Source organism: Melanotaenia boesemani, chromosome 8 (genome assembly GCF_017639745.1).
Source record: "Melanotaenia boesemani isolate fMelBoe1 chromosome 8, fMelBoe1.pri, whole genome shotgun sequence".
NCBI classification, from domain to species: Eukaryota; Metazoa; Chordata; class Actinopteri; order Atheriniformes; family Melanotaeniidae; genus Melanotaenia; species Melanotaenia boesemani.
The window spans coordinates 17683964-17705775 of record NC_055689.1 but is presented as its reverse complement, the minus strand read 5'-3'; the positions used below and the strand labels follow the sequence as shown (position 1 = coordinate 17705775).

At 36.6% G+C, this 21812-nt stretch overlaps 1 protein-coding gene across 5 annotated transcripts in view; it reads left to right on the top strand.

Moving 5' to 3' along the window:
- The first annotated feature begins 3175 nt into the window (after positions 1–3175).
- Positions 3176–21812, top strand: part of tnr (tenascin R (restrictin, janusin)) — a 174927-nt gene continuing 156290 nt past the window's right edge. For all 5 annotated transcript variants that reach the window (XM_041993317.1, XM_041993320.1, XM_041993318.1 and 2 more), the window contains exon 1: positions 3176–3379. The gene's annotated coding sequence lies outside the window, so the exon portion shown is untranslated. The remainder of the gene's footprint in view (positions 3380–21812) is intronic.

Genomic DNA, 21812 nt, shown 5'->3' with positions numbered 1-21812 from the left:
GGAAATCACTGCCACTGCCACCTAAATTTCTACTTAAAACTCATTTCTTTTCTTTGGCCCTTGACCCCGAGTTGATTTTACTGTGTTACTGTTCAGCACTTTGGCCAGTACCTGTTTTAAACTGCTTGGTTTGGCTAAATTTAGGACCATTCAAATGCACATGTTTTTTTTGTTTTTTTTTTGGACTGTGAGAGGGTAGGGACCATGCAAACTCCACACACAAAGACCCACCAAAGACTTCAACCAAGAACCTTCTTGCTGTAATTTAACAGTACTAACTGCCATACCATGATGCAGCCCACCTTCTCCTATGTTCTCTTAAAAGTAACATGATTATTACAAGATGGAGCACTGTAAAGTAAAATTTAATCCAAATGTTATAAAACACTTAATTGGCATATTAGTGGTCAGATAAATATGAGTATATGAGTTCCTGTACCAGTTTACATTAAAATCCTTTTACTTTTACAAAGGCTAAAAGGGTTTTACAATTTTGTTGGAGGATCTGCTCTGCTAAAGCTTAAGTGAAAGTTATCTTAATTCATAAGTACAGATCAAACAAGGATTTAGATGTTTTTTAAACATGTGACAACATCTGGAAAAACACTTAATTGAAAGTACAAAGCATATAACATTCTACTGATATTCAAATTAGGGGTAATACATGATTATTTTGTGGTAAACTTAAATAACTGATATTGTAAAATTTTATTAAGTACATATAAAAATATTTCCCAATGCCTTCAGCACCCACTTTTACAGCATCGGTGAAAAGTAACACATCCTTTATATTCAATGGCAGAATAGAGTGCCCAAAGTTTCCATGGAGACGAGCTGTCTTGTTGCAATATGGCTTCCAACCACAGGTGGCAGCACTGAGCAACACGTAAAGCTAAAGGCTTAACTCTTAATTAGCGGGGTGTCAGATAGGCTATGGCTTTCACATTTTTTTTTTTTTACATTGAAATCACTTGGGTCTCTAGTTCACGTGGTTGAATTAAGCTATTTTCCTCAAAATTCTTTGAGTAATAGAGTGGCTAATTCAGGTAAGGTAACATTTAATTTACCAGCCAATTTAGCAGCCTCCCTGCTGCTAATTAGCATTACTTTTAGCCTACTTTTGTCAACAAATATTTGCCCATTTTAATTATTACTAATTACTCAGCCTTGTTAATGTGAGGCATTTGTCAAATCGCATTTGTATTTTTTGTCCAATGAGTTCAATAATAAATGCCATTTACATGTAGATAATTAAGAACGGGGAGCATATGCATGAAAACGCATCAGAGGAAAAAACCTGTGTTGACAATGAAATAATACAAAGTAACATCAGCTACACAAACAACGCTGATCTGTATTATATCCACAGCTTCCATACCAAATTAAACAATGCTAATATCTTTAACAAAAAATAGAATACTGCATTTAAATATGAGTTGATTGCAGCTAAGCTTAAATTATTCAACAAACTTGTTTAATTCCTCCTTGCTCTTTCAATGTTGCTAACTTATTCAACAGAAGACAAGTTTAACAATACAGACGTCAAATTCAACCAGTCACGACTTCTACTAGTGTGAAGATTAAATTATTTTATTTTAAAGCAAATTTAGCTATCTAAAAATGATCAACATCAACAGATTTAATTTTAAAATACTTTTTCCCCATAAGTCATTATGGTGTGATTTGCTTTATTAAGTAGGTAAGGATTTTTTTTGTTTGTTTTGTTTTGTTTTGTTTTTGTCCAATCAAGTTTTCAGCTTCTCTCTCCAGATCAGTTTCCATTTGATACAAACACTAAAACAGCCTAAAAATGTTTGTCAATTTATTGTGTCAAATAATGGGAAAAAAGGTTTGAGTAAAATATAATTGATGACTAATAATAATAATTATTATTTTAATAATAAAATAAACTTGAATGCTTGATGGCTACAATGAGGAGATCTGGTTAATCTGTTATGTTGGAGTGATCTATTTGTATCTGGTTTGGGTTTCCTTAGAGGGAAAATATGCTGTAAGTCAACACAACATTGTCGTTTCTCATCAGCTTTGTCCAGTGATAAGCCATTGCTAGCCTAACAGGAGTGTTACCTTCAAGATGACGCAGCTCCACAGAGTACAAGGGACCATTAAATAGTTACATAAGAATAAAAATGATGTGAATTTTATCATGACCCTCAAATTCTCAACCCAGTTGAATCAAGTTGGACAGACATAATCTCTCATAAGTGAGACAGTTCTCTCTATCGCCATCACTGGAACAACAAATTAACATCTTTATAATAATAATATATGACTATCTTCAGCACCACATTCATGTAGAGTCAATGCTGAAGTGGATTGATGCTGTTCTATTGGTGCATGGTTGCTCCTAATGAGACCCTTTGTGTTAGCCTTTCTTTAATTTGTCACTTTTCTTTACAGTTGTGTTTTATATTTTATTTGACTGAAGAGCTGAAATTATGGATTCATAGTGAAAACTTATTGAGCTAAAATGAGTTGTGAATATGATCTGTTTGGGAGCTTTCTTTATTTTTATCCCTGTAAATATACAACAAATGTGTTATTTAAAATTGCACACACAAAAATAAACCCCATTACATTTAAATATTATTGACACTTTTGATTTTTTTTTTAAATTATCAAATTTAGAAATCGAATGAGTAATTGCAAAAATAATGCCTAAAAGTTTAAGTTATTAGCCACAGCCTGAGTAAGTTATATTAGTGTCATTATACTGTATTACTGGCATTGCTGGTTGCTTCTTGGTGAAATGCTGCAACAAAGTCAACGCTCAGCTTCATGTTCTTTGTTAGTAAAAGATGTAATTCTGTTTCTCTGAGCAGAACAGAGAGATGTCAACCACTAGAGGCTGCCCAAGCAACGACACAGAAATATAGATTAATACTGAGAGAAGGAAAGACAGAGAAATGAATGGAGAAATGGCAAAAAGATTATAAGAAGGTATGCAGTTCATTTCTGCAAAATAACACTCACAGTGTGAGGAGATAGTAGGAGTATACATCGTATCATCCAACAACCAGAGTGAGAGCTTCTTGGATAACTAGAGAGAGAGAGAGAGAGAGAGAGAGAGAGAGGGAGGGAGAGAGTGGAGCACCACGCTACCCATCCTCATATGTCCCTCTGCAGCTGTGTGAAGCAGAGTGAGCGGCGGAGAGGAGAGAGCGCGTCTGAGTCCTGAGGACACAGCGGGAACACGTACCACTTGGCTGAGAGATCAATGCACTTACGTGGAGCTGCACAGGAAGCTTGAGCAGCCCGCAGGAAGTCCGTGCACAGCCACAGAGAGAGGGAAAAGACCAAGAGGGAGGAGGACTGCCCGAGTCAGACTGGAAAGGTTTCAGCTGGTCACTCAGAGCAGGTGAGTTAACTTGTGCTTGTATGGAATGGAGTCGAGTTGGGCAGGTATTTTCTGCTTGTGACATGTGTGTGTGTGTGTGTCTTGCTTAGCCTTTGAATTTGTGCTGTGTGTCCTCCTTTTTCTCAGTTTTAATTTGTGCATCACTTGCCAGACGGTGTGCATTATAGTCATCTAGCCAGGTGATTAACTGGGGAACCTCAGTATCAATCAAGCTGTTATCCCGCTGAGCAGAGAGGAGCACAACAATAGCTGCTTAACGACCCTCTCTTGTTGGTTTGTGTGTGATTGTGTGCATGTGCTTGTGTGGTTTAAGCATTTTGTCAAAACAGGTGAAACTTACCTGAATAGCAACCACTTGAGCAATTTAATTTGAGTGATTATAAAAGGCTGCTATGAGAAAATTAAGTGAAATGGTTGATGTACATCTATAGCAGTTTGTCATACTTGGAAAATGTTTGTTTGAATCCTCTTTTTTTCATAGTTTATCATGTTGTTTAAGACAACAATCTTTCATTACTGCTGAGAGTTAATATTTAGTGATCAGGTTTCTGCCTGTTTATTGATCCTGTCATACTTTTAAACTTGCTCAGCTGAGTCGACTGTAAACATAGCTGTGTAGAATCTCCATCATACAGATGACTGGACTCTTTAAGAACGATCAACTGGGCTTCTATTTCTTCACATTGTTGTAGTTCTTATTAAAAGTTGCACCCTTCTAATGCACCAACTTAAGCATGGAAAAATAAAAAGTTTTTAGTGCTGAGTCTTATGTCATTTGCCAAACCTTCTCATGCTGTGCCTTTTTCTGACAGTTATTATAAAGCTTGTGGACCGTTGCTTCATGAGGCTAATTAACTGTCTTTTCCTGCTCAGTGTTTCAGCCGCACTGACTTTGTGGCATTTAGAAAGTCAGTCTGTTTGTGCATATGTTTAACCAGGCTTCGAAATAACCATGCCTAGCTTAATATATCCTGTCATCCATCTGTGTGTGTCTCCATCCTTTTCTGTCCCTGTTCTGCTTCTTCTTTTCCCATAATCCTCCCCCCACCCATCCCATGTTATCCTGTGAAGGTTATTGCCATATATTGAGTTGGTTTAATTTGTCAGAGTCGGGCAGACATATTGTCCATGGTCACAACAGCAGAACAGGTTATGGATTCAACTCAGTTAGATAAAGGTGCAATTTTGAAAGTGGGGGTGACGTATGCAGTACTGGACCTGGGCAGAGATAGAGTGGAAAAAACAGTTTCGGTGAAAAATAAGAATGCATGAAAAGAGAAAACTATGACTTTTTGTAAAAGCACAAGCTCAATAGATGATTTCTCAGATTTTTCCTGACTGTGTCTTGGCTGTAAATGGGTAGGCTTGAGGTTATCTGTCTCTGGATTCATCATTTCTCTCGCAAAGCTTGGCTCTCCCTCTCTCCCATGTGGGACCAGTGTCATTAAGCTGAGACACCAAATCTGAGAGATTGCTCTCTCTGCTCCTCTCTTTTTCTCACCCTAGCTCCACTAGACTCTTTTTCTGTCTTTGTCTTTTCCTCTTAGTGGCTCTTTATCTGTTCATTACTCACTGTGTCTCTTGTTGTCACACATTTACATATTCAGAAACTCACATCCAAATACACACACCAGAAAAAAAATCTATCTTCATAACCACAAAATGAGTCATTTGTATAGGAGAAGGTATAGGTGTGTATAGGTGCATGCAAGACCAAGTGTTCCTAAAATGTTCCCCTTTACTGAATATAGAATGAGACTGCACAGAAATTGTCTAATTAAAATTCAAATTAAAAACAGATTATTGCATTGTTGCTCTTGAATTAGATTTTTACCATCTGTAGTGGTAAAAGAAAAGCTCTTTTTTTGTATCTGTTTGAATCTCATATTCATTCTGTGCCAGATTTCTAAAGATATAAATTTGGTGACGAATGAACAAATGCAGAGGCATACAGTTATTTGTTGTCATTACTTTCACATTTTACTTGCATTTGTTGAAAGTCAGTTGGACAAAGAGGCTGTGTTTAGAGGTAAAACTGCTAATGGTTTCTATAAATTGCCAAAGGAGCAGGTGGCATTTGTTAAAATTTTCTCCCACTCCCTCTGTGTCAGGATTATCTTCACCTTTTCCTTTCCTCTGTTCGCAACTCATTCACATTTATCTGAGTGCCATTGGGCAGCTGAACAAGATTGCAATGGTCTTTGTGGTAATTAATAATTTACATAATACTTCATTCGCAGGGAATTCTATTTTCCCCTGCGCCTGTGTTAATTGTGTTAGCTAAGCTACGACCATTACTTATCGTTAGGAAGACAGTTAAATGTGGACATATCCAGCTCCTATTATCGACCGCATCATCTATGAGATCCTACAGAGATTTAAGCACAGTAGTAGAGAAGAATTTTTTTTTGTTGGTGTAAATGCTACTATTCATCAAATAAGTACAGTTACTATCCCTGTTTGCTAATTAGATTAGAGCCACTGTAACTCAGAAACCATCACCTGGAACTTGCAGTTATGTCAACATGTAAAAAAATTCCTGTAATTTTTTTCTTTTTACATTAACATTTAATGTACTAAATTTAATTAGAAAATCAAGCATTTTCCTACATGGTATAAAATCACAACAACAGCTTTCTTCATCATCAGGTCCATCTGCATGATGAATCCTGAGCACACTGTTTTGATTTGTTTTCAAGGTAAAGCAGTGAAAAAAATGAGAACCTTTACCTTTCTTTCTTTTCATTCTATTTTTTTTATCTGTTCTCTGCTTGCCTTCTCGCCCTCACTTAACCATTCACACCATAAGACTAGTCTTTATCTATGTCACACACAAATGAATCCAACCCAGACAGCAAATGGATATGCAAGATCTGGATGTTTAACAAATTTTCATGCCGAATTATTGTGTTCATCACCATATCATTGCAATATTTATCAGTGTTGGATAAAATAATTGAATCATGTTACCCTTGAATTTTATTTATAACATCAGTCTCGCTTTCCTCTGCTCTCTTTGTGTCCTCAAAGCTGTATTGAGAACTTTGCAATGGCCAAAGCTGAAATCAATCCGTAAAGAAATAAAAAGAATCTCTTTTCATTGTTACATAAAATGTGCACTCTAACACTGTCCAGATTGTTGTCTGCTGTAGTTCTTGAACTCTACAAAGTCTGCTTTGGAGATGCATAAATGTCCTGGTTTGCCTTTTCTGCTGTATGTGTTGTTTGTCTGCTCAAAACAAAAGCTGACATGAAGAGAGGGGTGTGACTTGTTTTATGGAAGTTCTTAAATTGGTTATTGAGATGGAAATGGTGCCAATCAGGTTTGTTTGTTGACTCTGACCCACATCAGTTGCTTTGAATATTAAATCAAATATGCACAGTGGAATTTATATTACCGAAGAAACAGTATTTGTTGCAAATGGACATGGGATTGCAGAGGGCTTACATTAACAGCAAAGCTCTCTATTTTAATTAGGTGCTCAGTGATGCATTGCTTATCGTAACTGCTTAAGAGATTAACTGCAAATAAAAAGCTGCCAACTACTGCTCTTTGCTAATAAAACATTTGATATTGTTGTTTAGTTGTTGTTTGGAAACCCAACAATTTTAAATTTTCGTATGTAGTATCAGTTTTATTCATCAGGTCATATTTGCACTGGCTGTATATCTGATGCAGTGTTTTGGTTTCTCAATCACATTTAAAGATATCATTGATGTGCTCAAGTTTGAAAAGCATACTTGGATATTTTTCATCGAGTCCACAAACAATAATGTGGCAAATTATGTTCATTAAGATTCATTTTTATCATCAACATTTTTTTTTAGTTAATGTGGGATATTACTGAGCCTCACAACTGTGTGTGTTTTTGTCAGAGGAACAATTCACTGCGCAGAGCTTGTAAGCAACTTTTGATTTGCAAATGAACTAAATTACAAAATTAGATAATTTATTTTATATTTTAGAGTAAAATAGCCACTCTTCTTTAAACCAGCTTCCATGAGCCTTCCATCTGTGGTATTTTTCTTTATCTATTCATGATTTACTTAAGAAGGATTCATGTCCTCCTAATTGCTGCTTATGGAGGTGTGTTGTATTCTCAAACTGTAAAGCTCACATTTGAGAAGGGCTCTCATGTTCTTTACAACACTTACCTCATGTAAAGAAGGTCATTATCATTCATATTTTATGTTTTTGATAGCAAGTGAAGCAGTCACAGCCCATGTTGCATATGCTGGAGTGTCATTTTGTATAAAGATTATGGTATTTTTTGAATGCTGCACCCTTCTTCCTATACCACTGCTTGAAGAAAACACCCTCCAGAAACTGACAATAGGTATGAAAGCTGAGTATTACTCGACATGAGAAAGTCCAGCCAGCTCATCCTTACTGATAACACCTCAGAGTAGCACCCTTTCTTCATCTTAATGGTGCCAAAAGTGATGCCAAACGGTCTTCTCTGTGAAGTCTCACTTTCACTTCTTTTGTCTTTTAAACCTTTAAGAAATATGCTTCATGTACTGCTTATTTTTTGAAGTTGTGTTTCAGCCATACCTTGACCTTTCCCTGAACACTAGACACCTTTTGGTGTACTTTTGGACATCTAAGGAGCATGGTTTTTTTTAACTATGGTGTCACTGGAAGATAATGGACATGGTTTTTATTTTTTCCTCAAGCTTTGTAGTGCCTTTACATCAGCAGAACATATGCTTGCCTGGTGGTCACGTTTCTATTGTTCGGCTGTTTCAAGTACGTTGGATTTGTCTGAGTCCGTGGTCAACAAAAACATATGACTTACACCCCACAATTTTAGGTACAGGATGCAACACTACACTTCATATTTCTTCACTGCTGATCTCTTAATCATGCAGCACTTCATGAGGACAGATGAAATTGCCAATTATGCTGACCTTATCAAGACTCTTTCCTTCCTGACTGTGCTGTTTTACATACAAGAGAGCATGTGGGCATCTCTTCTCAAATTGGAAAGGTAAATAGACAGAACGGCTGATGGAAGAGCAAGTTTGCATTATTTGGTGGTAGAGGATCCCTGATCCAGCGAGGTGCTGTAAATTTCACATCTGCTGCTGCTGAACGGTGTATGGTGACAGTGCTGAGTGTGGGTAAAAGAACAATCGATAAAAGGATGTCCAAGAGATCAGCTCTCTGCTGTATCCTGGAACACCAGCGAAGGGCATTTACATTTTCAAACTATTTTGATTTTATCCAATTTAACCACTCAATTGACTGTGCTGTCAAAGTTGTCAGAAGTGCTTTAAAAGAATTGCACCATGTATCACAAACGATTTATGGAAGAACTGCAGGAGCAAGGATTGGTTTTTAAGCCTTGTGGGAGTTTTTGTTTTACTGTGTGTTAAACAGCGAGTGAAGAGAGAGAAAACGGCGAAGCTGATAGGATCATAAAATGCGTGGAGAAATGTGAACTGCCCACTTGAAATAATGTGGGTAAGATGGAGAGCTTTACAGTTTAGTGGAGTGGAGTTTTTTTTTTTTTCCTTCTTTCCATCCTGTCTGTACCTGAAAGGCAAATTTCCCATATGGGACTACACAGTTGAACTGATAAGCCTCTGATTTATATTATCGAGAGGTTTAGAGACATGTTCACCTTGGTCTTTATTTTCAATCTGTTAAATCACAGCCAGAAATTGGTTCTTTTGCCACTTTGCTTCAAACGGCATCCAAAAGAGTTCAGAGTTCAGCTGAGTGTTCTTGATGGGTAAGTATTACTGTTTCAGGATCCATGGCATGTGGTGTTGCATTATGAAGGGCTTTCTGGAGCCAGCATGCACCATATCTTTTCTACAAGTGCTCACTTTAAAAATCCAGTGGGGATGTGCTTGAGAGGTTTTATTTTTATCCTTGCATCTTCAAGTCCTCTCTAGCATTTACAGTAATAGTGGAGGCCACGTTAATGATCCTCATTAGCCAAAGAGCTTGAAATAAAACCAGAATTCTTCCATTTCAACTGCTTCTTAGTATTTGGGTTTCTTCTCTCTTTGTTCTCACTTTTTTTCCACTTTCTTGCTTTGCATCCCCCTTCTTTTGCAACCAATCTCATCTTCTCCTTCTTCACCATCATCCTGTTTTACTTTTTTTCCCAAGTCACTAAAGATAGCTGCTATAACGCCACTCCTAAAGAAAAGGACTCTAGACGCCTCTATAATGAACAACTATGGACCTGTCTCTAACTTCTCTTTTATTTCCAAGATTATTGAGAAAGTTGTATTTCACCAGCTTAATGACTTTTTAAATGAAAGTGGAAATCTTGATAAATTTCAGTCCGGCTTCCGACCTCATCACAGCACTGAAACAGCTCTGGTCAAAGTGTTAAATGACATTAGGTTGAATACTGATTCTGGTCAAGTATCAGTCCTGGTTCTGTTGGATCTCAGTGCTGCGTTTGATACTGTAGATCACAGAATCCTGTTGCACAGGCTGGAAAACTGGGTTGGACTTTCTGGAGCGGTCCTTAACTGGTTCAGGTCCTATTTAGAAGGCCGGAGTTATTTTGTTACGATCGGCAGCTATGAATCTGAGCGAGTGGCCATGACTTGTGGAGTCCCCCAGGGGTCAGTCCTTGGACCTCTTCTGTTCAACTTGTATATGCTCCCTTTGGGTAAAATATTACAGAACTATAGCATTAGTTATCAAAGTTATGAGGATGATACACAACTTTATGTGTCTCTGTCACCAGATGACTGCAGTCCAATAGACTTAATGTGTCAGTGTCTGGAGCAAATAAACACCTGGATGAGGGAGAATTTCCTACAATTAAATGAAGACAAAACTGAGATTATTTTGTTTGGTAGCAAAGAGAAGAGGGTCAGCATTGGTAAACACCTGGAGACTCGGGCTCTTAAAATTACAGACCAAGTTCGTAACCTTGGAGTGTTGATAGACTCAGATCTGACGTTCAGCAGCCACATCAAAGCTGTCACTAAAACAGCTTTTTACCAGCTCAGAAACATCAACAGAATTAAAAGATTAGTCTCCCAGAAAGACCAGGAGAAACTCATCCATGCATTCATCTCCAGTAGGCTGGATTACTGTAATGGTCTTTAACAGGACTTCCTAAAAAGATCATTAAACATCGGCAGCTCATCCAGAACACTGCTGCTAGAGTTTTAACCAGGACTAAGAGATCTTAACACATCACACCAGTTCTGAAATCTTTACACTGGCTTCCAGTCAGTCACAGAATAGATTTTAAAACCCTTCTGATTGTTTACAAATCTCAGAATGGTTTAGGCCCAGAATACATCTGTCATATGTTCAGAGAATATAAACCTAGCAGAGCTCTTAGATCCAAGACTCTGGTCAACTGGTGCAAACCAGAGTCCAGACTAAACATGGAGAAGCAGCATTTAGCTGTTATGCTGCAAACAAGTGGAAAAAACTGCCAGTGGAGATGAAACTTTCACCAAATGTGGACATTTCTAAATCCAGGTTAAAAACATTTCTTTTCTTATGCGCCTATGCATGAAATCTGCATGTTAAGTTTTTTTTTTTTAACTTATCTTGCTTTTAATCATTTTAATGTAATTTATTATTTTATTGTGATTATGTGTTGATGCCTTTTACTATTTCTAAATATCTGTAATGCCTTTGTTTTATGTAAAGCACTTTGAATTGTCCTGCACATGAAATGTGCTATACAAATAAACTGCCTTGCCTTGCCTTTTGCTCTCTTTCCTCTCTCTTCCCTCACTTCCTGTACTGGGAAATGATCTTTGAATGTCTTCCATCTCTTTCAACCTTTACTTCAAACATATTTTTATAGATATTTACTGTTCAGTGCAGTTCCCGGGTGATTGTATGTAGCTGTGTGCTGGTGCATATGTTTGTGAAGTCTTTAAACATATTGCTGCATCCATGTCTTGTGAGACAAGGAAGTCTTCCAGATGACCTCAGGTACTAGTTGCTTTCTTCCCAATGCTGTGAAGTCTAAAGCTTAAAGTTCAAGTGAAAGCCCCCTCTAGGCAGTCTGTGAAGGATGTTCAGATAAACAAACAAAGTGGCTCAAGAGACACTTTTAGCTGAAGGGTAAATATGCTCATGCTCTATTTCTACAACATATGTGCTGTAGTGAGAATCATACTTTTAATACTGTTGTTTGATATCTCTGTGTGTTCAGTCCAAACTGTAATACTAAATAATTCTGTAACCTATTTAAGTCTTAAAGTGTAAAAGGGTAAGTCACCATCCTCCACCATCCTATCATGAAGTGTAGGTTCTCAGAGTGCTTTTTGAATTTGCATGTTCAGATGTTGCTAATTGCAAAATCTCTTGAAAGCAGAAAAGGGTAAATAATAAGAATTCTGCAAAATGCCTTTATATAGAAAACCATGTTGCCTCAATTATACATGTGGATCTTTTCTAATTTGGACTCATCTGAAAATATTGAAAGAAAGAAACATGAGCAAAAAAATATAATAAAAACTGTAGGCATAATTCTTTTGTCTACATGGATTATTTTTATCTATACTTGATCACATTTGTATATTAGTCAGTGTAGGACTTCTTATTATACCCTAAAATCTATATTTACTAATATTTTCACTGTGATGGCCCATGCAGCATGTCTCCTCTCTCTTCTCTTAATTAACCTGTCAAACTGACAACCTGAAAATAAACTGTACTAGCAAACTGTCAAGTCAAGTTAAAAATATCTTCCAAAGTTGTCATGGAACAAAAAAGCATTTTATTTCCAATGAGTGAGGGAGAGGAAAAGACTTGAGTGAGTAAAGATGTCCTTTTGATGTTTCAAGTACATTTCATCCAGTGTGTCGTCATGGATAGAGAACAGAACATGCAGAGTGTGGAAAGCCTTGCATCCAGAGCTGTTTTTAAATCTTCTGGGGCAAGTCCAGCTCAAGTTTCAGAATCTGAGAATGCCAAGTTTTATCAAGCAAAGTCAAGTCTTCTGAAGCAAATTACAAATCGGCTTACAAATTGTATATTTAACTTTCATAGCTGTCGGATAGTATTAATTTTACAACTGAATTCTAACAAAAAATCTTAATTAATGTTTCCATAGACTGACACTTGATTGATGAATCAAATTAGCATGTTGACAGGCTTCTTCTTTGCAGACAGGATTTTTAGTTGCCAGTATTACATTGCCATCCTGCTATGGACTCTCTGCAAGATTTTACAATGCAATGGTCACATAATACACACTAGAGTTAATATCAAAAGGGAAAGTAATTGTAATTTGTTATTTTGGTCTTGCTCCAGGATAACAAGACATTTGTTTGCAAATGTCTTTTAAAGGAAACATGGATGCCTCCAACCAGTTAAATCACCTTTCTACATCAATTAATTGTACATTAAACCAGAGATTTGTCTCTTTGATTGTTCTGTATATTTGCCATTTAGTTAAATGTTGTCATTAACTTAATATTTTCCATAGCTCACACAAAAAGCTGTTGTCATTCTTAACACACACTGAGCAATTATAACTGCTCCGGTTGTCCTATTTGCATAGTTTTATAAAATATGCTTTCTGATTGATTAGATTCTCCATTTAATATGCAAAACTAAACTTTCATAGGTTGATTTGCATACGGTATATCTAATAATTGGATTGACAAAGCAACACTTTTGGTTTGTACCAGAATTTGGGGCTGTATTAATTAGAATATCTGTATTATTAATATAAGACAATCTGGACTGACTGTGTCTGCATTTAAGGCTTTCCTAAAGCCAACAGCAGTGTCCTGTGGTCTGTCATCTTTGGGTTGGGGCACTCTGTAATGCTAAGATCTGACATTATTTTATATCCATTCAACATGAGGTATCCAACATGTTTGAAACCTGAGTTGCTGGGTCCATGGGAAGAGAAACTGATGAGTCCGTATTACTTTATTTGAGAGAAATGTGTTAACACTGCTCTTCATTTTCTTCCTCTTTTTTAAATGAATGCACCAAGAAATCTTTTGTATAGTAAGAACCAGCCTATATCACATGCAGGGAATGATCAACTGGATTTGAAACAATAACTGGAGTTGATAATGGCGTCCTGAAAGCGTAGGTGCAACTTCTTAAAGTGCAATTTTAAAAAATAAACTACAAATGCCCTCCTGACATTATTCAATGCAGTGTCTCAGTTCTTACAGAAAAACAGACCCTTCTTTAATGAATCACTATCCATAATGATACATTTTCATGCTATTTTCATGTAACTTTGCTTTATGTGTGAAAACCATAATCTGAAAGTCAAAGAGATACACGCCAAGCTATGGAGCTGTTAAGCACTATACAACTTTTTGTGTACTATTTGTAACTCTAGGGAAGCAATATGCAGACAGCTGAGACAAGCTGGAAAACATGCTCATTGTTTAGTTGTGCAGAGCTCAGCAGATGTTTCCATTGTTCAGTGCCAGTGCTTTATTAACTGTTGTGTCTATCTCTTCAGTTTACATAAAATGAATAAGAGGCAATAAAACAGCAGTCATTTAGGATTTCCTCTCTTTATTTTGCATTGGATCCAAAATCACTATTGAGTGCCATGATGACTCGGAAGCTGCAGCTCCTGTTGATGCAAGCAGAAAATGTTGATATAGAAAAGTATATTTGGTCAATTTATTACAACTTATCCATACCCTAAATAAGTCTAAAATGAGACATTTGAGAAAATATAGTTTTCTTTTTCTATGAGAGGTAGCAAATAGTTACTTTTACATCTTCCCAAATTTCCCTGAGAACTCTCCAAAGGGATTAATAAAGTATTTCTATTCTATTCTATTCTATCTGTACATACATGATATCAACATTTTCATTCTTATTTATTATACAAACATTTTATATTCTGTTGACTGAACAACCTTGCAGTAATTGCAGGTTCTAGCAGGTTGATTTTACTATAACTAGCACTTTCTTCTTTTTGAACTTTTTCTGGGTTTTTGCTGTCAATTTCAGACTCCATGTGAGATGTAAGGTCATGATGAGCTGTGGCCAAACTAATTGTAGCATCCTTCATGAAAATAAACATGTGCACCCAGACACTGTAGAAGCCGTGGTTGGCTGGACCCTTTAAATTCCAGCATGACTTCAGAATCAATTGACTTTGGTCTGAATGCCAAATTCACATTGCACTAAAAAGTCAGCTGTTAGTGGGTGTTGATGTTTTTTTTCCATCGCACTAGTTATTACAAGGTTATTGACTGCTAGAGCCCAACCGATATGGATTTTTTGAGGCAGATTCTGATATTTGGCAGAAAATATTTCCAATAACTGATTAATTGGCTGATTAATTAAAAAAAAATACATTATGTAATAACTATTATTTATTTTATTTTATTTTAAATTTGCATTGTGAAAATTTCTTTCTAAGGAGCATGCATTAATATAGCTACCAGTTGTACTGATGAATTTATCTTCAGATCTAGGCCGTAGGTGCATGCCAGAAGTAATGTAATGAGTGAAGTTACTGGCAAAACAATATTTATGCATCCCTCTGACACTCTTTAATATTAAATCACATTTTCTTTACTTCATTATTTTCTTTGCCATAAAGTCAAGACTCGTGAAGTTATGACCAAAATAAAAACCAGAGACACGTTTCTTAAATGTCAAAACATGTAATCTTTTGCATTTTTAACAAATAATGGTCACAAATAGTCTGGCACGTAAGTTGCTCCACAACAACACATTGAGTTGCTGTTACAGCCTGTGTTGCGTTCTAGTATACTGACAAAGTAAAAGTACTTCTGACTTCTGACAAATTAAAATAAAAGTGATCCTTAAAGGTGTCTGTAATAATACAAAAATAGAGTTCAACTGGCAAGGCCTGAACTCCTTTTAAGACAGTGATTCAGATCATTTGCATCATTTATTGCTACACTGGTATCTGTGTCACAGGGATTTATGGAATTTGTCACAAGAACAATTAATGTGAGTAATGGTAGTCACACATATACAAATGAATAGCCGATCATAGAGCCAACAAAATGCAGAGGTAGTTTTTCTGTTGCCTCTACACCTCTGGGGCAATTAGAGTGTTGTACCCTAATTATAGTGGTGGTATTCGAACACTTAATGCTAGAAACCAAATGACTTCCTGACAGCTACAGGGTCACAAGGCAGTTCGTACTGCTGTGCCACTGATTAAATTCACCCAATAATTAAGCAGACATCATTGATTCCCTGCGGAGAAATGGAGAGCGTGTGTGTTAGAGAGAAGCTCTTTCTGTGGCCCTCTGCTTCCTGTAGCCCCTGCAGCGTTGGGCCAGTCAGATAGGCGTAATTTGGGAAATGAGCAGAAGTCAATTCCACTTAAACGGACAGTGGTGGTTGGACACATTGATGCTCCATGCGTTGTTGACTCCCATCATTTTCCTCCTCTCTGACTTCCTGTGTAATCGAAAAGAGTGATTGAAGGGCATGAGAATGTGTGTCCCAGATTATGACTATGTTTGTATTTAATCTTCTGTGTAAGAATGTAAAACTAAACAATCTTGTGAGTGTGGTTCGTCTGTGTGTGCTTGTGAAAGGTTGACTGATCATTGCTTTAACAAGTGAGGCTTAAAGCTTATTTCAGCATCTTGATATGTGTACACTGAAAAGAGTTATTGGTTAGCTGATACCTGCAGTAAGATCCTGTAAGGTTAGAAATGCAAATGGATTCTTGCGTGGGTGCCTGTGTGTTTCCACCAGTGTCATTTTTTTCCCCCACATCTATGTTGACAGACTGTACATACCTCTTATTACAGGCTCACACATCAGAAAGCCGCAAAAGCAAGAAGCCATTTTACCTTTCACATTCTGTAGTTATGCTGCCACAGCTGTACTGCCAGGGCTTCCAGAGTTTCAAATGTGTCAAAAAAACCAACTTTCTGAATATGTTAAGGAGGCAGCAGTATTGAGAAGAAGATAACATTAAATCATCTTTATGTATTGAATCGATTTTACAACGAGCCCAAAATAGAAAAAAAAAATAGACCATGTGAGAAATCAAAGGAAAAATAAATGATTCTTACATCTACTTACTATTACTTACTTACTACATAAGCTTTTGGACTAAGTTATGATAACAGTCACATGCTGACTGGTAACCGTTTCCAAGGAACAAACAGGCTTTTTGATGTGAAGGTCTGCAGCACAGGTGCAAGGCTGGACTTCTTGTTGGACACATGGGTTTATTTATTTGTTTATTTGTTTATTTGTATCAAGGATCCCAGGCAGCAGCTAGTCTTCCTGGGGTTCACTTATAGAAGCAACAGTACAAGAACAAATCGGTAATGATACAGTTTAACACCAACAACTCAAAAACCCCAACCCACCCCATACTCCCTATCCCCCACACATAAAAGATAAAAAAAAATCTTAGAGGGCATTTTGTGTTCAGACTTTCTCAGTTGTCTTTAAGTTAATGTTTTAGTTAATTTTTTCAGTAGTACAGGAGCAGCAAATATCATAGTTATCACAAGCCTAGAGCGCCCTCTTACGACTGTAATGTATACTCCTTAGTTGATGTCAGTTGGTTTGAGTTAACATTTAAAAAATGTGACATTATAGGGTACGATACTGATATTTCAGCCTTCATTATCAATCTGATACGATATCAGCAAGAATCATACATTTACTTATTTTGTAGTGTGGTATGTGAGAAAAGGCTTGATCAAGTGATATTACTCAGAGAATAGTCAGTCACAGTAGGTATGAGAAAAAACTGACCCATTTATTATTAATCATGGGTTGTATAAATTTAACCTCAAACATAATATACAACTAATGAATCAAATAAATAAATAATCAAGTAGTAGACTCTGAAAAAACAACTTTAATAAATCCAATATAAACAAAAAGTTATATTTTTAAAAGTACATAATTACAATTCAAAGTCACCCCAGTTATTTTTTCCTGTCAAAAACAAACAACAATGTTGTCCATTGTCTAACTGTTCAAAGTTAAGCGTCCACAGCTTCCGTTTCACTGACTGCCCAAAACAATCTTTGCTCTTAATCTTTACAAAAAATAGTGTAAACAAAATAAACGTATCACTCTAATAACAAGAGCAAAAAACTAATAATAATAAAGTTAGTTAACTAAAAGGATGACTAACCTTCCTACTTCTCCATCTCCACTTTCTGCCATCTGAGCATGATGTGGAGATACTTTTTTAAGAATATAAGCATTTCTGCATGCTGAGCTGTCAGCCTGCTCCTGTGCTCCTCAATGAAAATTGATGCTGAGCCTCTCCCTAGTTGTTTTGTGATGCTACTTCAAATGTGTGATGAGATGTATTAAACTTCCCCGGTTCTGTCACACCATGGGAAACTTGTGCACAACAAGTGTTGCACTCCGCTGCAAGTCTTTTTCGGACTTGAAAAAGAAAAATACTACCACATGGCCGACAATGATCTTACTTCTTGCTTCTTTGTTAGCACACGCTGTTGTGATCATGTGGGCTCTGCACGCTGGATACAGGCGCAGCTGGATAGAATAGCTGGAGCAAAATGGAGAACAGAATGGACTCCGGAGATTTTTGATGCAGGCCGATATAATCCAATATTGTTTTTTGGCTGATATCGGACCTATTCCGGATATCAATATTGAATTTGGGACACCCCTAATAAATTATAAGTCACACCTCCCCATAAGTCGCAGGACCAGCCAAACTGTGAAAAAAAGTGTGACTTATAGTCCGGAAAATATGGTACATGTTTTCAAGCAGCATGGCAGCTTATTCCACAAAGAGTTGGCCATGTATAAAACTTTTGTGCATAGCACATGATCTTGGCATGGGAACTACAATATGACAGAGCGTAGTCTGTCTAGTGATGTAACTGTGTCCGATATTGACATGGGAAATTTTTTAATATAAATTTTTAATATAAACTTTAAGGCATATATATGTATATATATATATATATATATATATATATATATATATATATATATATATATATGAACTGCTGGGGGTAGTTGATGGGAGCATGCACTATTTTTACCATAGAAAACACCGGCAGAACCAAAGTAATATGAACACTTAGTAAAGAATGTCAACATAAAACATACAGCTGTACATGTTCGAGGCCTGTTTGGTAAATACTTTGCTTACCAGCTATAGTCTGATATAACATTGTTTGCCGTCCTTCACTTACCTTAAATAATTGTACATGCCACTGTTAATAGGTGTACATGTGGCAAATGTACCACAATTCCAACAGAGTTACAAAATGTCTGCTGCCAAGAAATACATAAGTAATGATGCTATTTGCTAATACTTTCATGCATTATTACACTGTGGTTAGCTGTATTTGTAGCCACTCTGTGTACATCTATTTCTAGTAGCTTCCCTATTGTTTCACATGGCTAATCAGCTGAGTGTTTTTAGCCTGTTGATTGCTAACTTTCTGGTCATCATTACATGTGCGTTACCTGCTGGTAGCGATCAGGTAAAGTAAGTGTGGGTTATCTCCTCACACACTAATTTCAAAACAAAACAAACAACTTATTTACTTACAGCTTGTGGCTTAGGATTGGAAACACGGTCCTCGATTGTAGGAACAGACCCTTCTTTCAGCTAAAGCCTTGTTGCAAATCTGGGATTGTGCCGGCCTTTATTCATGCAGCAATCTTTGGTGACTCCATCTCAAGACGTCACTGAAATATTGAGTAGAAAAAAACTCTCTAAAACCTATTGTTGTCAGTGCCATGGAAACTAAATGTAGAGACACATTGGAAAACTAAATCATGCGTTTATGTGATTAAAAAACGAAGCCATTCACTTGTCTGGTGAGTATTCAACACTTTAACACAGTAGAAAACTCAGAAAAGCTGAAATAGCATAAACGGGCCCCTTTAAGGTGAAACGATTCATTTATCTTTCAGTGGCATTCACTAAAGTGTATGTGAACACAATCTCTCTGTGCTCTGCATTCCTTATAAAGGCCATTGATTGGTTGGATGGATTTTAGGGGCGCTCTTTTGTGTGTGCATGAAGGATTTTTTTTTTTTTACAGGACCAAGAGTCTGGCAATGTTAATATTTCTCATTACGAAAACTGTCCACCGAGAGAGAGCACACACAATGAACTATTCTTTTCTCATTCTCTCTGCTCATCTGTTTGTCACTCTCTTACTTGTCTGCAGATTTTCTCCCTCTTTCTTTGTGACTCTTACCAGTTAGTTTATAAGTCTTTTTATATCCAACTTGCCAAAACTGGAAAAGAACATTGGTCTGATGAAGCTTTTTGGACAAGGACCAGAATAGCTCAACAAAAAATCTGTCTGTTTTGTTACTGTTTGGATGACAAGCAAGGCAGAAGTGTTATTTATTTTTCCTAAAAATTAACTTAATTATACATTTTGCTGTGGAATGATGAGTTTTTTAATCACAGTTTGAATGTTTTTTTTTGCTTTTTATATCATATGTGCACAAATTATTTACTATTAGGTCTGAGGAAGGTTCAAAGAGCTCAGCAACCTCTTCCACTCTGAATGGATGAAAACTGTAACTTTCATTCATTTCATTCAGCAGTCAGTAATCAGAATGGTGTCACACTGAAAAATATACAGTTACAATTAACATAATTTTAAGTTTTGCTGTAAAATCATTGTTTAGGCTGTCACCGCCATTTCTAACACATCTTTAAATGGAAGTCCCTAAATGGTATTAAAATGATAAAAAGTAAAATAAGGACAAACTTTCTAAAGACTCAAAAAATGTTACTGCAAGCTAATGACTGGTACTGCTCTACTCCTCATTATAGTTGTCCTCAATATTACTGCAGACTTCATCTCTAACTTACAATGTGGGCAAGCTATTTTCAGATCAGGCATTTTTTCCTTGAAGTGTTGACTACATAAAAAACATCCACCACAAACTTTTAACTTTGAGCTCTTGTTAGTGAAATGAAAAGTAGTGGGTAAAGTGCACTTTTACAAATGTTAAGAGGTGGCTAATGACTTGTTGAAGAGATAACGCTTACTTTCTCTTTTTCTGTGAACCAAAAAGTAGTTTCATCCTCTAAAAAAATGACTATTAAATACTTCTCTCTCTCTGTCTCTCTTTCCATATACATATATATATATATATATATATATATATATATATATATATATATATAGGGATGGGCATTTTTGGTGATTTTTGAAGTTGACTAGTCAGGCCTTTCAAAATTGATTAGTTGTGACGTCATCATGATGATAATGGAATGGAAAAAATACTTAATCTCCAAATGGAAATTGTAAAACATGTGTAAGATGTTATTTGTATATTGCAAGTGCTCCATAAACAAGTGTTCTTTACATTATCATATTTTTAACATTGTGTAGGCTCTAGTGTCCTTTTCTTGTTAAGCAGATAGATGAGAAAGTGGCTCAGGAAGACCTCGGGATAGAACCTGGGTTGGCTGCTTTATAGGCTAGCGGCTGCTATGCTGCATGAGCGTACACAAGTGTTCAGCGACAACAAAACCAGTTATTTCCTTGTCTTTCCATCTGGTATTTTTGCTCTTGAAGCAGCATTTCTGTGCGGGTTTAGTAACCTTGTTGCTCTGGTCTTCTGGCGTCACTATTGGTGAAAACTCAGACAGAAACAGCTGATAAACTTTCCATCTCCACACCGAAGTCGTGAGGCGAAGGAGAGGTGATTACTCCTGGGTGAAGCTGCTGCTAGCTTCAGGGTTAGCTCCCTTCTTTACCCAGCAGTGGCGAAGCAGACACAGGACTCTGCTGCAACTAGAAGAGTTGTGTGGTGTTTATTGCTAAAGCTGGTAACAAAACATTCACCGCTAAACAGGCAGTTTCTCACAGAGCCTTTCTCTCTGTTCTGACATTCTGCCCTGAACTGCTTTGGTGAAAGTGAAACTCCTTGTAGATCGTGCAGATCACTCTTTCTTTATTGGCTGTTCCATCAATGTTCTTTTTAAACTGAAATCCATCAATAGGGTCAGCCCGTTCTACCTGTTCCATCTTGCTACTAAACACCTTCATTTCCTGCTGTTATAACCGATAAATTACTGATGCATGCAGCTTGTCATGAGTTAAATAGGTTAAATGTATTAAAAATCTTAACACAATTAATTTTAATAAATTAGTTACAGCCGTTACTTTTGACAGTATTAGTTTTCTATGTGTGAATATACAGTATCAAACAGAAATGGGTGTTTGTGTAGAAATGTAATATAACCAGCCCTCAGTGCTCCTTTGCTAATAAACCTTGCTACAGAGTGCAATTTTTGTGCACTAATAAAATGCCTCTTTAACTGGAAATAAGTAGTCTATGTTCTACCATAAAACCATCACACTCAGCAAACTTCAGCATTTTTCCTTTTTTGTCTGCATCACATTTCTTTTGAACTGTTGATTATGTGAATGGAAGAGAAGGATGTGCACAAAAACAATAAAAATGCTGTCACTGTAAGTTGACAACTGAAGCATTGTATTGGTGGTACACAGAAAT